Genomic DNA, 18578 nt, shown 5'->3' on the forward strand with positions numbered 1-18578 from the left:
AATAAAGGGTATTCAATTAGGAAAAGAGGAGGTCAAATTGTCTCTGTTTGCAGATGACATGATTGTATATTTAGAAAACCCCATCATCTCAATCCAAAATCTCCTTAAGCTGATAAGCAGCTTCAGCAAAGTCTCAGGATACAAAATCAATGTGCAAAATTCACAAGCATTCTTATACACCAGTAACAGACAGAGAGCCAAATCCTGAGTGAAATCCCACTCACAATTGCTACAAAGAGATTAAAATACCTAGGAATCCAATATACAAGGGATGTGAAGGACCTCCTCAAGAAGAACTACAAACCACTGCTCAATGAAATAATAGAGGACACAAACAAATGGAAGAACATTCCATGCTCATGTACAGGAAGAAACAATATCATGAAAATGGCCATACTGCCCAAGGTAATTTATAGATTCAATGCCATCCCCATGAAGCTACCACTGACTTTTTTCACAGAATTGGAAAAAACTACTTTAAAGTTCATATGGAACCAAAAAAGAGCCCGCATAGCCAAGACAATTCTAAGCCAAAAGAACAAAGCTGGAGGCATCACACTACCTGACTTCAAACTATACCACAAGTCTACAGTAACCAAAACAGCATGGTACTGGGACCAAAACAGAAAGATAGACCAATGGAACAGAACAGAGGCCTCAGAAATAACAACACACATCTACAACCATCTGATCTTTGACAAACCTGACAAAAACAAGAAATGGGGAAAGGATTCTCTATTTAATAAGTGGTGCTGGGAAAACTGGCTAGCCATATGTAGAAAGCTGAAATCCTTTCTTTAAACCTTATACAAAAATTAATTCAAGATGGATTAAAGACTTAAATGTTAGACCTAAAACCATAAAAACCCTAGAAGAAAACCTAGGCAATACCACTCAGGACATAGGCATGGGCAAGGACTTCATGACTAAAACACCAAAAGCCATGGCAACAAAAGCTAAAATAGACAAATGGAATCTAATTAAACTAAAGAGCTTCTGCACAGCAAAGGAAACTACCATCAGAGTGAACAGGCAACCTACAGAATGGGAGAAAATGTTTGCAATTTATCCATCTGACAAAGGGCTAATATCCAGAATCTACAAGGAACTTAAAACAAATTTACAAGAAAAAATCAAACAACCCCATCAAAAAGTAAGCAAAAGGTATGAACAGACACTTCTCAAAAGAAGACATTTATGCAGCCAACAGACACATGAAAAAATGCTCATCATCACTGGTTATCGAGAAATGGAAATCAAAACCACAATTAGATACCATCTCACACCAGTTAGGATGGCGATCATTAAAAAGTAAGGAAACAACAGGTGCTGGAAAGGATGTGGAGAAATAGGAATGATTTTACATGGTTGGTGGGAGTGTAAACTAGTTCGATCATTGTGGAAGACAGTGTGGCAATTCCTCAAGGATCTAGAACTAGAAATACCATTTGACCCAGCGATCCCATTACTGGGTATATACCCAAAGGATTATAAATCATGCTGCAGTAAAGACACATGCACACATATGTTTATTGCGGCACTATTCACAATAGCAAAGACTTGGAATCAACCCAAATGTCCATCAGTGACAGATCGGATTAAGAAAATGTGGCACATATACACCACAGAATAGTATGCAGCTATAAAAAGGATGAGTTCATGTCCTCTATAGGGACATGGATGAAGCTGGAAACCATCATTCTGAGCAAACTATTGCAAGGACAGGAAACCAAACACCCCATGTTCTCACTCATAGGTGACAATTGAACAATGAGAACACTTGGACACAGGGCAGGAAACATCACACACTGGGGCCTGTCGTGGGATGGGGCAATGGGGGAAGGATAGCATTAGGAGAAATACCTAATGCAAATGATGAGTTAATGGATTTAGCAAACCAACATGGCACACGTATACATATATAACAAACCTGCACGTTGTGCACATGTACCCTATAACTTAAAGTATAATAATAAAACAAACAAACAAACAAGACAACAACTGACCTACAGCAGATTTTTAGCAATCTTTGACTTTCCTGAAGATTGAGTCCCTTTGGAATACTGTGGAGGATTCTTTCATCTTATCATCCTTTCAAAGAAAATATGCCGATTGAAAGACAAAATGAAATCTCTTTCATCACTGTTGGTCTGTGTGACGTTATTTATTTAGCCAGCATATCCTTTCCTTGTTTACATCTAGATAAGTAACAGATACAGAGTGTACTTAGTTCTGTGCTGCATTCCTGTAAAAGCCCAGTTTGGCATTTTTAATGATGAAGTACGTTTATTTTGTTTTCTTGCAAGGATTTATTGTAAAAGCTATTTGCATATATCAATAAAAAATTGTTAAATGCAGCATTGCTAAAGAGGTTGGAAAATAATTTGAGACATGAGTTCATGATTTCCCCTTTTCTTCCCCCTACCTTTGAAACTCGCAGAGGTTTGGGTTTCCTAGCCTCTGGTTAGGGGTGGAGTGGGGCTGGGCAGGGCAGGGCAGAGAGCATAGGGACCTTCATGGCTTCCTGGTATTTATTTCCAAAAGCCTCAACCCACCGAAGAGGGCAGGCTTGGCTGGAGAAAGGGTTTTCTGTCTGACTAAAAAGAGATTTTGAGTCAGGAGTGGGAACAGGAGGAGGTCTGTGACTCTTTAAGAAGGTGGTTCTGCCATCTTCTTGAGAGATCTTTGGTAGGGAAGCAGAGTGAGTTGTCAACAAAGGCAGGGACCCAGACACTGATTTCATTGTTCCTGAAGTGGTATCTGTGAGTTCTCATACCTTCAGGAACCATGAGCACAGGGAAGATGTTCTCAGTCATACCTTCTGTGGAAAGATGACCAAAGATAGGACCTCCCATCTGGTCTCCAGCTCTTCCCAAAGCCTTGGTGTTGACCTGGGCCTGGGGGTTGACAGGAAACCACAAGAACAGCTGAGATTAAATGCATCACCAGTTAGGTGGGATGGAGAACTCATAGTCAGTAATAAATTTGATTAGAAAGACATAGAGATATTTCACATCGGAAAAACCCTTCTAGAGATTGGCTTAGGCAAGAAATTCATGACTAAGAACCCAAAAGCAAATGCAATAAAAACAAAGATAAAAAGCTGCTACTTAATTAAACCAAATAGATTTTGCATGGCAAAAGGAACAGTCAGCAGAGTAAACAGACAACGCACAGAGTGGGAGAAAATCTTCACAGTGTATACATCTGACAAATGACTAATATCCAGAATCTACAATAAACTCAAACAAATTAGCAAGAAAAAACCAAACAATCCCATCAAAAAGTGGGCTAAGGACATAGATATACAATTCTCAAAAGAAGTCACACAAATGGCCAATAAACACATGAAAAAATGCTCAACATCACTAATGATCAGGGAAATGCAAATCAAAACCACAGTGTGATACCACGTTACTTCTGCAAGAATGGCCATAATAAAAAAATCAAAAAACAGTAGATGTTGGCATGAATGCAATAAACAGGGAACACTTCTACACATCTACACTGCTGGTGGGAATGTAAACTAGTACAACTGCTATGGAAAACAGTGTGGAGATTCCTTAAAGAACTAAAAGTAGAACTACCATTTGATCCAGCAATCCCACTACTGGATGACTACCCGGAGGAAAAGAAGTCATTGTACAAAAAAGATACTTGCACACACATGTTTATAGCAGCACAATTCACAATTGCAAAAATGTGGAACCAACCCAAATACCAATCAATCAACGAGTGGATAAAGAAACTGTGGTATATATATATACGATGGAATACTATTCAGCCATCAAAAGGAATTAATTAATGGCATTTGCAGCAACCTGGATGAGATTGGAGACCATTATTCTAGGTGAAGCAACCCAGAAATGGAAAACCAAACATCGTATGTTCTCACTCATAAGTGGTAGCTAAGCTATGAGGATGAAAAGGCATAAGAACGACACAATGGACTTTGGGGACTCAGGAGGAAAGGGTGAGAAGGGGGTGAGGGATAAAAGATTACAAACTGGGTGCAGTGTATACTGCTCGGGTCATGGGAGCACCAAAATCTCGCAAATCACCACTAAAGAATGTGTTTACTCATGTAACCAAACACCACCTGTTCCAATAACCTATGGAAATAATTTTTTTTTAAAAGAAGGATATTTCTAGCACATCTGAGTTTATGGATGGAGACTCATGCCTGCCACACTATGAAAACATTCTTCCCTTCAAAATCCCTATCAGTATAATTTGAAGTGAATGTTTTAGTACCACATGCTTTTGGACTCTAAGGAAGAGATATAATGTATGAAAATATGGTATTTGAATAAAGCAAATCGAAAAATAACAGTTCAGATACTTTGGGGCTACGCAGAATTTCCCAGTCAGGTGTAAGTGTGGGTGGTGGTGGTGGTTTGAATACTGAAGAGATGGACAGGTGGGGGTGAAAACTAAGAGCTACCACCTGAGGAGAATCCTAGGCAGAGTCTAATCCTAGGCAGAGTCTGGGTCTGGATAAGCCAACCAGTAGTGATGGTGGGCCAGATGAGCCTCTGGACTCTGCAGCTCTGGGTGACACAGACTCCTAGCCAGGAGCTCATTCGGAGTCAGAATGTGTCTGCAATTAGGTCTTAGGAATCTTGACAAGCAGTTGTAAAAAATCTCAAAGACAGGAAGATACAGAAACAAGCTTGAGAGACAAGGAAACAAAAACATTTGATCTAGATGGTTCTTTTCCACTTCCAGTTTGGGACTGGAACTGGTGGTGACTGAGGTCGGGGGTGGGGAACTCCTGGCTGCAGGTGCATGCTGGGAAGGAACTGCATCTAGTTGAAAAGCTAGAGGCTTTCAGCTAGGCTCTCTTCCCAGCTGCAACCAAGGCAGGGGATCTGTGGTTACAGGATGGCTGTTACAGGGAATGTAGAGACCTACACCTCAGTCTCAAGCCAAGACGGGGAGGGGATTGAACTGGGAGCTCAAAACAGAGACTTCTAGGCACTGCCCTTGGTCGTAGGCCAAAGAAAGAAGCTCAAGAAAGCTGTTGGAATAGGATATATAAGAATGAGAAACAATCTATACTATAACAAGAACCCTGCTCATGTATGTGCATGCGTGCATGTGTGTATGTGCTTGTAGGTGTGTGTGTGAGTGTGTGCATGTGTGTGCACCTGCATGTGTGCATGTGTTTGTGCATGTGTGTATTCGTACATGTATGTGGGTGTGTGTGTGCACATTATGTGTGTGTGCTTATGTGCGTGTGTATTGTGCATGTGCATGTGTGTATATGCTTGTGTATGTGTGTGTGTGTGTGTGTGTGTGTGTGTGTATGCGTGTGTGCCTGTGTGGTGGTAATGACCACAACTGGGAAGCCAGCCTGGAAAAAGCCGGCCTGGAAAGACTTGGCTTTATTTGTGTACAGGGAATTTGGGAATGAGCATTCTGTCTTGGCCAGGAGTTAGAAGAAAAATGCAACTACGAAGGGCAACTTCCAAGGAACAGCTTTAAGGAGTTGCAGTTCTGGGGAAAAGCTGAGAGATAATTCTAAATGCTTTGTCAAGTCAAGCCGGCCCAGGGAATAATCTGGTTATCTCTAATTTACCCCTTCCTATGCTAGTATCCCCTCTTGCTATAATCAAATTGCTTTTTACCCTGAGTTGTTAGGACTAGGGGCCATGTAAGAAGTACATAAAAAAAAAATTAAGAGAAAACTCTAAGTTTGTGGTCACTAAAAGTAAAATTCTTCGTAAGTTTTATCCAGCTCCAAAATTCTGTGACTCACACATTTTATAATCTACAAAATAATGCAATATAAATAATAATATTGTTTGCTGTCTTCTGAGATCTCCATGGGAAAGATATGCTAGGATATTATAGAAGTTGGCCCAAAATGTGCACAAATGGATTAGAGAGTGAGCAGAATCAAGTAAAAGAATGGTTTGAATAATAACATATTGATAACAGATAATACAAACTTTTTTCATTAAACTTCAGAAGAATCTAAGTAGAAATGCATTGTTTGGAATGCATATGCTTTGGTCTCAATAAAAATATCCGGTTGCAGAGATATTTCATGTGGTTTGAACTAACAGGCAAAAAATTAAAAATTCATTGGTATACGCTAATTCATGTAATTGTATATTTTGGAGGTAAGTGTATAGGTTTGCTGTAATGGAACTGATTGGAAAATGATCTCTTGGAGAAAATTTATTGCTGGTCATAAGATTTCTTTGGTTTAGAAAAATGCTGGGTTTAGTAAAATCTGAAGCACTAAATGAAAGTCTGCTTTAATAAAAATGTGGATCTGAGAATTGTGGTTTTTAGTAAGTGGGCATTTGATCCATTAAAATTGTATTGGTTTTATTCTTTATGTTGGCTTTTCCTGAAATCCATCAGTTTGAAGCATGAAGTAAGCACATGCCAGGTATTGCTCCAATAATGAAAGAATGAAAGCAAGGCCCTTAATAACTGTTAAAACAAGTCCTATTAATCAGCTGTGACTTGTCCCTTTGTAAACTTTTCATAATGGAAAAAGAAGCAGTTTATTTCGCTTTTGTTGAAGATGGCAAAGCAGTAATTTTATTGTCACTGAATCCCCTCAGCATCCTAGAACTCAGTGATGGAAACATATCTACAGAATTAGATCATGCCGCCTGCTTGGGCTGCCTGCATCTCTTCTTCCATACAGAGTTCTCCAGTGCTTTGTCTCAGCGAAGCTGGGCTGGACCCCTGACGAGGACTCTGCCACTCTCCTTGGATGAGGATCCTGTGGTCTAACTGACCTTATTGTTAGGAACTTGTTCATAAAATTAGGATGCTCTGAGTAAACGGATAACTCAGACAGGACTCTTCCTTGCAGAGGGTAATGTACATGTGTAATGAGTTGCTGAGAAAAGTGATTGAGGTGAAGAGCACAAATAAATTCAAGAGAGTTCCAGGTTTATTTCTGGACATGGCAGAGGAGGGAGGGGATGAGGAGGAGGCTAGTAGAAGGTAGGGTTAAGATGCATTTTTGAAGGACGGGTATGTAAATAATTTTGCTTATTCTTCAAATTTCCTTTTACGATTGTGGAATATTCCCAATGAAAGGCTGCATGTTCTCATCCATTTGGCACTGATAAGTACAGCAGGGTCAGATTCTGAGTGACAATTCTGGTCCTGCCACTGTCTTTGAGGGAGATGGTTTCCAGTGCCAAGGCTGGGGGGAGCGGGGGTATCCCACCTAATCCAGAGCAAACAATTCAGCAGCAAAAGAGGAGTCAGAGCCGGACACTCCCAGTGGGTTTCACGCCTAAAAATGCACAACCAAGAACTTGCCTCTGAAAGCCTCTGTTTTTAACTGTGTTTTCAGTTGGGAAAGGGCACTGAGGACCAGTTACATGGAAGACCCTATTTTCTCCTCATTGCTTCAACGTTGGACTTGTGAATGTGGTAATCTGCCAGGGCTGCACAAAGTACCACAGAATGGGAGGCTTAAGCAACAGACATGTAAATTCTCACAGTTCTGGAGGCCAGAAGTCTAAGACTAGGGTGTTGGCAGGGATGCTTTCCTGTGAGGCCTTGCTCCATGGATTGTCTTCTCCTGTGTCTTCACATGGTCTTTGTGTCTGTGAGCGTGGGTCCTAGTCTTCTCTTCTTACAAGGACACCAGTCATGTTGGATGATGGCCCATCCATATGACCTTGTTTTAGCTTAATTACCTCTTTAAATAGCCTATCTCCAAATATAGTTATATTCTGAGGTACCAGCAGTGAGGGATTCAACGTGAATTTGGTGAGGACACAACTTAGTCCATAACACTGAGGTTGATGAAGAAACTGGAAGCACTGGAAGAGTTTTGCAGCAGCTCCAAGGGAGAAGGGCACACACCTGGCCAGGAACCTTTGTGGCAGCCTTGAGGTCTAGTCTAGGAGCGATTGTAAAAGGGCTGACAAAGGGAGGCCTGAGCTTCTGGCTCACAGCACTGGGTGCTGAGATCTTGCAGCAACTGACTCATCAACCCTGAAGTAGGAGGCTCTTGGAAGCCGAGGTCCTCTTGCCCTGTACTCAGCCCCACTCATGATTCCCTTTGATGCTCTATAGGTAGCACATGCAAGGGAGAAGGGGGAAATGTGGCAGGGGGGATCATTAAATGGTGAGAAAACTGCCTTGGCTGGGATGTAAGAAACCAACTGTTTTAGGCAGGGAAACGTTATAGGTGGAGGTGATGCCAGAAGGAGAGGAGCCGGTGGTGCGGTACAGTGTGTCAGGGTGGAAGGGAGAGAGCTCCACGTGTTAGTCCTCCAGGACACAGAATTTATTAGTCTAGAAAACAACTCCAGACATGGAGCCCTTTTAAACTTTCACAGCTTGGAGGTTCAGTGCCATCTGCCTTGCTCTGAACCCAGTACCCTGGGCTGGGAGCCGGCAGGAGGAACTTCAGTTCCAGTGCTGTCAACGGGGCTCTTGCTATATTTGAGGTTTCACATCATGGCCACTTGCCTCCACTTTTCCTATGTCTTCTGTTTTCCACTAGATCCCAGAGTTTTTCTTAGAAAGTTTATAAGGCCCAATGTGGGTGGGGGCTCAAAGACAAGGTCAAGGGCAGGCAAGATGGATGAGGCAAATGACTCGATGAGCAAGTGATGGCAGGCCCTTCATGCCGCCTTCTAATTATGCAATTGATAGTTACTCCTTCCCCACATTTGGTTTGGTTCCCTAAACGTTAAATCATCTCTAGGATAAGAAGCAGGTGATAGCCCACGAATGGAGCCAGATGCTGAGATGTTGTTCAGCTTGAGTGGCCTCCAGTTCATTCCTGACCGAGCTGTGGTTTATTCCTGCTGGCTGTTGGATCACCTCCTTCAAGGATTCATCACTGGATAGGCCACTGTTGGCCACTGGAGCTATTCAGCCAAGACTGACCTGAACTCCCCCAATGAGACTTTTCCTTTTCCAGTAGGCTGCATATCTGATTCTATGAAAAGTTCAGCCCAAATGAGAGGACCTTGGGAACACATGTTGATAGAACAGAGTCCAACTCCTCAAACTGCCCCTCTGACTTATCTGTGCACAGGGCAATGCCTTATATGGTAAATCCTCAACAGACATGTCAAATTGAATGATCTGACATCAAAAAAAGAGGGGGAAACAAGGTAGCTAGTGTCAGAGGTGTTATTGTCAGCTGCCTGTTATCTCCAGACACCATCTATAAATTAAACTGGGATATTTACACCAGTCCAGCCTTCTCCTTCTATTTCTAGAGTAAGAAGTTATCCTTTTATTGTTCCATTAAATAGGGTAGCTTCTTATGTTTTTTAATACAGATTTTGTGATGATTACGTGGAGGCAGTCAGTGTCTGGCATGCAGTAAGCACTGTATGTGCCATTTCATCATTATTGCTATTGTCATACTCACCACTGAAATTAGATAAAAAGTCTTTCAAGGTTGAGATTCCTTTTGAAATCAATGGTGAGCCAAGCAGCTAGCCCAGAAGGAGATGAGCACCCTCTCTTTATGACAGTTTTTAACATGAGAGAAGCAGCATTGTCCTGAAAAGAAGAGATCCCAAGGCTCAGCTGTGAGAATAGAGTCTTTACATCTGTTGAAATCAGGAAGTAACTGGAATTCACAAATTCCTGGTCACTTGAGATTTCCTGACTGTTTTATGAACCACAGTTGAACATAAATTAATCTTGGGAACATATTGGAGTTTACTTGTGTCTCTAGACCATTTTATAGCCCAGATCTTTTCCTGAGAGATGGCTCTGCTGTTGATTTCCATTTTCCTTAGGATCTTTACAGAAACTTTTCCAGCTTCTGAAAGGGCCAGAAGAATTTACCTGTTTGAAAGCAGTGGTCACACATGAATGGATTTTCTTGTAGACGAGCAGTAGTTCCTTAGCTTTGAAGGCGTCGCCAATGTATTTTTATACATACTACTAGAGAGTCAAATATTTGGCAGGTTGATTCAAAAGAACATTTCACTGGGATGAGGGAGCACTAAATATAACTGGTGAGCAGATTTGTCTTTTACCAAATGCATTTTTTATGAATCACGATAAATGCTTCTTTCTTTAGTGTTATCACGTTTTTTTCTATTGTTTTAGTACTCAAAAATGTGACTGTAGGAAAGACTGAAAATAGCCAAGGTTATTACCCTTGTTTCTAGTAAGCCTGAAGAAGACAGCAGACTGGTTGATAAGTATGGACATCAAATGTGTTTACGTGATCCATCTAGTCCAGAAATATTTGCTCAGCTCCTACCGTATGTCTGGCCCTGAGATAAACATTGGCTATTAGGCAGTGTCCTTGTCTCTGGTTTTAAGGAACAGAACGCTACTCAAGCATGCTCATATATCAAGTAGAGTTTATTGAAGGCACCATTGTGACAGCTCAGGGAAAAAGAAAATAGCAGAGTCAGATGTGAACTAGTTCCAGGAACTGGGAAATGACCAGCATCTCCAGCAGCTACCCTTGCTCTCTGTTTTGGCCTCTCTGTATCAGTCTCAGTTCTCTGCCTCCCAAAAAATACTTTTTTAAAACACTTTTTTTAAAAAAATGTAGTTTGCATCTTGTTATAATAAGGCAACCTAAGAGTTTTCAACGAAATGCATTTATGTAGGCTTGGGTAGTTAGAATATTCATACCATAAAAGGTAATTTTAGAGATCACTCCCTGCTCTAAAATTTTGGTTTCTCTTTACAAATTATTAGGAAAGTCTTTTTCATTGATATGAAGGACCTTGTCACTTTAGGTAACTGATACTACTGAGCATATTAATATTCTTCAACACTGTGCTAATCAATGCTGAACAAGAGCATACAGATTAAAGAGAATACATCGTTACAATAAGCCAAAGTTTTGCTCTAGGAGGCCAAAGGGGAAAACCGTCTTTTCACTTGGCTGCCACTTCAATGAAGTAATTGGGTAAGACTCATTTATCCCTAAACAACAGTTGCCAAATTTGAATGGAACTTAGTGCTTGGATTTAGTCATTAACGTTCAAGGAAATGCTGCAGCAATTCTCTGAATATTTCCAAAGAATGCATCACAATCAGGAATATAGAATGCATAAGGCTACTTTCACAAAGTGCCATCAGAGATTAACGTGTTGCATGGGCTTGAAACACTGGCACTTTAATATTCATTACCGTATGTAAATTAAAAACTGCCTTGAACATTAGGATTGTTAATTTGAGTGTAGGGAAAAACTAATCTAATACTCATTTCAGTGAGTGTCCAATGATGGAGGATGTAAGTCACTAGGAATATGCTGTAATCAAATATAGATATGTAAAATGTTATTTCATTTCACGTAATTTGATACGGAGTTAGATGGAATATCTACAGACTGCACCAAATTAAATCAAAATAGACTCATATATTTGCTTTGGGTTTTTTGTTTGTTTGTTTTCTTTTTTTAGAGACAGGGTCTCACTCTGTTGCCCAGGTTGGAGTACAGTGGTGTGATCGTGGCTCCCTATAGCCTCAACCTCCTGAGCTCTATGAGTGTGTGCCCCCACGCCCAGCTAATTTCTGTATTTTTTTCTAGAGATGAGGGTTTCACTATGGTAGCTGGCGTTTTGGAAGGCTTTTAAAATTATTTGCTTTAAATCTTTTAAGTAAACAGATTAAACCCCTCTTTGAAATAAAAGTAGCTGTTTACTCATGTAAATGCATTGTTTTTCCTTGACTATTTAAAGGCAAACAGATTAAAGGACATGGAGAGTCTAGAGAGGCTTTCGTGAAGAGTATGTTGAAATTCCTACTTTTTTCTCCCTACTGCACTCCTGTTCCCCAATTCATTTACGTTTTCTATGGCTTTAAAAGATGAGAAAGAAAAGTTTTCGTTTCTAAGTAACAAGGTTTCACAAGCAGGCAGAGGCATTATTTTTTCCATTTAAAGGGAAAGAAAACCAAGAAAAGCAGTGACATGTTCCTCCACCAGCAGGACGGGGGTATGGGACAACTTTGGGCATGCCAAAATGCTTTTTTCTCTGAGAGATTTATTTTAAAATATTACTTAATAAACAAAAGGGCAATATATCATTGGATTTTCTAACACCGTATTGGTGTTTTAATTTAAAATAGCAGAGCGTGTGATATTAATGAGCAGGCATTGGTTCTCAAGTCCTTCTCGAGAGGTAAGAGGGCTGGCGTTAGTCTTGTCTCAAACTCAAAGAAGGGGCATTTTCATAATTCTCAGTGGAACAGTGAAGATATTTCTCCCTCCCCCCACCATACACATTTCTCAAATGCAAATGTGACTTTTAAGGAAGCCTGCCTGGCTCTCTCTGAATTCTGGAGCCAGTGATAAGAGAACAGGACGCCTACCCTGATAGCCTACCAACCCAGCAGTTGCTTTGCAGTATGGGGGCAGGGGAGGCTGCTTCTCCTTGGAGGATGGGGTTTTTTTCAGAGATATGCATCCCATGCTGTCATCAATCCCTTTGTGTTCACAATTTCCTGTACAGGAGGGATTTGAATCTTTTTATAGACATTCTTGACTCTGTCTTCAGATTATGCCATTTGCCATGTTAGTGGTGACAAGGACTCCCAGGGTCAGGGGATATCGTTATCTTCTCAGCAGATGTGTGGCACAGTGGGGCAGCATTGGACTTAGGATTTGAAAACCTGGACATCGACCACAGCTTTGTCCCTTGTTTATTTATTCTGACAACAAATAGTGAAAGCCAATTGCATGCCAGGCACTGTCCTTGCTGCTGAGACACCTGGGGATCAGGTGTGGCTCCTGACCTGGAGCTCACCTCTAGTGCATTTTCCAAATACTCCATGGTGGAGGACCAGCTTTTAAATTTTAAAAAATTTCATCATGGACTAATAGTTTTGTGAAATACAATATAGCCAAGTGACTATAAAAGTGAAAATAAAGACATGCAAAATATAAACCCACATTTCATTGTTATTAGATTCCACAAGCATACAATTATTCTCTCAGAGTGACTACTTGGTCTCTTTCTCATCTCTATAGCTATCTCTTTGCAGACAGGTAACAGCCTGTGGAGGACCACACTGGGTATCATTGGTCTGGTAGGTGCTGTGATCCTAAGAGGGTAACATTTTCCCTGGCCCTTGGAAGTGGGTGGAATGGAGCCACCATAGTAAATGTTGTTGGATGCCTACTTAGCAGACTGCCTCCTGCCTCCTTCCTGAGAGACTCCAACTTATTCAGCTGTGCACTGGGCACACCATCCTGCTTGCAGCTGGCCCCACCTGTAGGTTGTGGCAAACTTGACTGACCTAAGTGTAATCCCATATGCGTTACCCCTAAATGGGCCAGGAGGAGGCACTTGATGGGGTCTAGGTCCATGAGCTTCAAAGCAAGCTTTGCTGTGAGTGTCGGGAAAGGTCTCTCTTTGTTCTTTCTAGACAGCTTTCAGAAGCAATCACACTAGCTTAAGAATGTGTATTAGTCGGGGTTCTCTAGAGAGGACTAATAGGATAGATGCATATATGAAAGGAAGTTTATTAAGGAGTATTGACTCACACAATCACAAGGTGAAACCCTACAATAGGCTGCCTGCAAGCTGAGGGGCAAGGATGCCAGCCTTAGTCCGAAAACCTCAAAAGTAGGGAAGTTGACAGTGCAGCCTTCAGTCAGTTGCTGAAGGCCTGAGAGCCCCTGGAAAACCATAGGTGTTCAAAAGCTGAGGAACTTGGAGTCTGATGTTTGAGGGCAAGAAGTGTCCAACACAGAATAAAGTTGGAGGCCAGAAGACTTAGCCAGTCTAGTCTTTCCATGTTCCTTTGCCTGCTTTTATTCTAACCACGCTTTCAGCAGATTACATGGTGTCCATGCAAATTGAGGGTGGGTTTGCCTCTCCTTGTACTGACTCAAATGTTAATCTCCTTTGGCAATACCCTCACAGGCACACACAGGAACAATACTTTGCATCCTTTAATCCAATCAAATAGACACTCTTATTAACCATCACAGGAAGAAAGCATGAAATCCAGATGGCTGGACCAAAAGAATGCCCTAGGCTGGGTGGATGCTGGATGACCAACTGGAAGGGAGAAAAGCGGGTCTTGATGACATTCTAATTAGCCCCAAACCCTCCAGTCCCATGAGCCAGTCTCTTCCCTTTAAGTTGATGCTAGCTGCCACTGTGTTATCTGTTACAGACTAATACAATTTGTAATAATTGAAGATCCAATATTTATTGATATATTATTATCAACTGAAGTCCATAGCTTACATTAGGATTCACTCTTAGTGTTGTATGTTCTACGGATTTTGACATATGTAAAATGACTTGTGCCCACCATTACAGTATCACACAGAATAGTTTCACTGCCCAAAAATACCCTCTGTTCCATGTATTTCTCTCTCTTCCTTTCCATGGACCCTTGACAACCACTGATCTTTTTATCATCTCCATAGTTTTGCCTTTTGCAGAATGTCATGTAGTTAGAATCATATAGTACGTAGTCTTCCTAAATTTGCTTCCTTCACTTAGCAATATATATTTAAGGTTATTTTTTGTTACTGATAGCTCACTTCTTTTGGTGGCTGAATAATATTTCATTGCCTTGATGTGCCATAGTTTGTTTATTCATTCACCTATTGAAAGCCATCTTGGTTGCCTCCAAGTTCTGGTAATTATGAATAAAGCTCCTATAAACATTAATGTGCAGGTTTTTGTGTGGACTTAAGTTTTCAACTCCTCTGGGTAAATACCAGGAGCACCACTGCTAGACTGTATGTATGGTAAGACTATGTTTACCTTTGTAAGAAGCTACCAAACTCTCTTGCAAAGTGGTGGTATCATTTTACATTTCTATAAGCAACAGATGAGGGTTCTTGTTCCTCTTCATCTTGCCAGCATTTGGTGTAGCCAGTGTTTTGGATTTTCTTCCAAGAATGATATTTTTACATATCCCTGAACAAGGGATGATGTTTAAAATTCCTAGCAATGAGTATCACCAGGGCAGGAGCTCACAGAACAGATGTGGATATTCAGGTGAAGACTGGCTGATCACTGGCCCAGCCTGCAACAGAGCGCCATTTGAGATCGTTGCCAAATGCTTTCATTTGTTCTTCTTTTTCCCTCACTAGAAAAGCAACAGCTCATGTGCATCTGGATTGCTCCCTACAACAGCTCTCCCTAACAAGATGCCAGGGCTCTCTAAGCCTTATTTAATATCCCTCCTTTGTTAGGACCCCACATGTTCCTTGAGACATTAAGAATCCTGGCAAGAGTAGGGGTGATGAAATTCTTCGTTGTAGGGAGCAGCATCACATGGAAGTATGGTTTCTCACTGTCCTCAGCAAGCCCCAGGCCAAAATTGGAGATGGACTACATTTATTTTCAGCATTCTGCCTTCTTACCATTTCTTGCCCCTTACTTGTCTCAGGCAGTCTACCTCCCTTGAGAAATATTTTACAGTAAAATTTCAGAAACTTTCATTAACCTAATGTAACCTACTTTAGAGGAGAGAGTTTTCACCTTTTAAGAAGGTCTAAGGGGAAGGACATTGCTATACCCAAAGAATGGAGCTTAGATGTTAGGTAAGCATCCATGCAGGAGCCTCACTGGAGTCCTCAGAGATGTCTGCTCACCCAGAATTTGATTCCCAGGATTATTCTGGGAATCAGAGACAAGGGAAAGCAAAAGTGGGGAAGAAAGAATGAGAGAAGAAGAGATAGAGCAAAGCAAGGAATGGACAGAAACACAAAGGTGAGATGGGAAGTGGATGGAGACGGGAAACAGACTGCTGTTGGCAATGGTTTCAGATGGTACTGAGCAGCCCCTGCCCAAGTCTCCAGCTATTCTCTCCATGATGCTCAGTGCCATGGTTTTTATTCAAAAGTTAAATGATAAATTTCATTTGTGCAAATGTATCTAGAAAGAGCTAAAAATCAGAGTCGCATACTCTTTGTTTTCAGTGTGAGAAGTTCTCCAAAGTGGGTTACAAATCCCGCCTCTGTTCCCCAGTGCTGTCTTGTACATTTGGATTTCCGATTAACCAACAGATGTGGGGGGAAAATGGCTGGCCCGGCCAGAGAGGTCCCCCATGACCACACATGTGCAAATACTGAGGCTCACAAATCATTCCTGTGAACTCAGCTGTAGCTCATGTGATTCCCCCTCTGCTGCCCGCATCAGATGTCTGGGAGAATTTGTGATGGGGATGGAGCTGGGTCAGGCAGGAGAGGAAGGAGCCAGCAGATTTGACTTTAAGGATGAGTTTAATCATCTCTTTGCCTCGAATTTCTTTTCCCAACAAATTCTGAGGAGTGGGAACTCTTTCAGGGAGAATATAACAGATAACATTTCCCTACATGGACTAATAGCAGCTTAATGAATGACTAATAAAAGATAGGGATCGTCAGACCCAGTTGAAATGTACTTGGGTACAAGGTAGTTTTTCTGGATACAAACAACATAATCCTTCCTTCACTGTGTTAGTTTTTTTGCCCTACATTTCAAAAGAGCAAATAAAAGGTTCACGAGTTTCTCAGACATCAAATAGTTCTCAAAAATGTCAACAACATCAGTGTAAAGCTAATAAAAATATGGCACAGATTTAGCATTTGTACTTAAAGGAAATATAAAAATGGGAAAGAGAAGCATATGGAAAAGCATGCTTGGAGTTTGAGCAGATCAACCCCACATATTAAAAAACTGAAACAAAACAAAATAGAACAGTTCTGGAGGAAAGGTTTAGAAAGAATGGCTTATTTAATTAGAAAAATAGTAATGCCTCCTTTCCTTTTTCTTCAACAACATTGAAGTTGAAAATGGACTTAAGCCATTACCTTTGGCTGTCCTAGCAAGGGAGGGTTTCAGACTTTAATTTCTTTCCCAGCCTATGGCGTGAGGGGAAATGTTGTCTTGGCATGGAGATACACTGTCAGTGCAGACTCCTCAAAGATGAATGGATGTGCAGTTCAGGACAGATAGCTGAGAACATCTCTGAACATCAGTTTCTGCATATATAAAATAGAGCCAATAAACTCTTCCTTACCAGTTTCTTGAGATAATTAAGTGATATAACATGTGGGAAATGCCTGCTTTAGGACACATCTAGACCAACACTGTTGCAGTGATGGACGTGTTCTATGTTCTGTACTGTCCAACTGAATAGCCACCAGTCACATGTGGCCACTGAACACTTGAAATATGATTCATGCTATGAAGGAAATTAATTTTTACTTTTTTATGACTTTAGTTAATTTAAGTTCAAGAGCCACATGTGCCTAGTGGCTACCATGTTGGATGGCTCAGGTCTAGACAATATGTGTAATGTTGATCATGGTGATGATCATAGTAGTTCTGCTTCCTCAAATTGGAGTTAAAGTTTTATGCTCGGGGAGCTGTTGATGTATCAGGAACTTGTGCCTCTAAGATGGGATCAGAAAACAAACCTTTTTCACGGCAAGTTATATCACAGTTAGGTCTTTGTAAATATGGTCACCTGTGGCCAGGTAAGCTTTGAGCTTTGAGTCTGCCTGGTCTTTGATTCTGCCTTCTCTTAAACAGTTATGAGGAAATGTCAGGGAGAAATGGGCAATTTATGTAAAAGAACTAAGCATGCTTTCTTTTTGGCATGATCAGATTCTGTGCTCTGTTACTATTTTTTTTCATTTTAAATGTTTTTATTATGACCAAAAATTGATGGTAATAAGATTGACTGAACATTCAGAATGGACTTGTCCTTACAGTGGCCAAATGTCTCAGAATGACAGCACAAAAAATAATCGAATAAGTATAACAGATGCTTTAATTGAGATTTAAGAAGAATCAGAATATCCTGTGGTTTTGAAGTTTCCTATGAAGGCAGTCACTAAAGAACATTCCACTTTGCATAAAAGACTTCATTTCAAGGCTCTCAGCCAAATGCATGGCTAGTCGATGAATCCCACCAGGCTTCACAAGCACAATTAAGGTCTTCATCAAACCTTAATAGATTGGTGTCATTGAGCACTGTCCTGTGCTTGGAATGTTTTTCTTCTTCGCCTCTCACCTGTGTGTGAAATTTTCCTCACATATTGGCCAAGAGAACATATGAGAGAAGATTAGTAGTTCTCCTTTATTCATATATTGTGATATTTTAAAGGCATCTTTCAGTAAATGGCATTATCATATTAGCATCTAACTGACTGATCCAATGAGTTATAACAAAGTGCAAGACACATACACATGGGACTCATATCTCAAATTCATTATAACATCCTTGTTTCATGCACTTTCAACTCTCCAGAGTGCTTCTAAATACAGTTCTTTCATTTCAAATAAATAGTAAAGAGAGGATCTCTGAATATCAACATAAAATACCCAAGATCCCAGGAAACAATGCAATTGGCCATATAAATAATTAGAAGACGAGATGTACTTTTGTTGGCCAATGTTGGTGCAATAATAAAACTACTTGGGACAGAAGTTAACAGTTTGGGAAAGGAAGCAGGAACACAGGTAGAAGAGATAAGGAAGAAAAAGAAGCTAAAGGCACAAGATGAGAGCAATAGATTATAGAGGGAAGGTGTAAGATAATGAGAGTGGTAAGTAGCAGGTTGGAGTCTAGCTTTTCCCAGACAAATAAGAGGGGCTCTTCAGGAAGAAATCAAAAATTTTTATAAAGTACCACTGTT

General features: G+C 40.7%; 1 long non-coding RNA gene across 11 annotated transcripts in view; it reads left to right on the plus strand.

Annotated features, from left to right (window-relative positions):
* Nucleotides 1-18578, plus strand: part of LOC139358521 (uncharacterized) — a 188096-nt gene that overhangs the window by 80269 nt on the left and 89249 nt on the right. The gene's annotated exons all lie outside the window — the stretch shown is intronic.

The sequence above is a fragment of the Macaca nemestrina genome, chromosome 15, assembly GCF_043159975.1.
Source record: "Macaca nemestrina isolate mMacNem1 chromosome 15, mMacNem.hap1, whole genome shotgun sequence".
NCBI classification, from domain to species: Eukaryota; Metazoa; Chordata; class Mammalia; order Primates; family Cercopithecidae; genus Macaca; species Macaca nemestrina.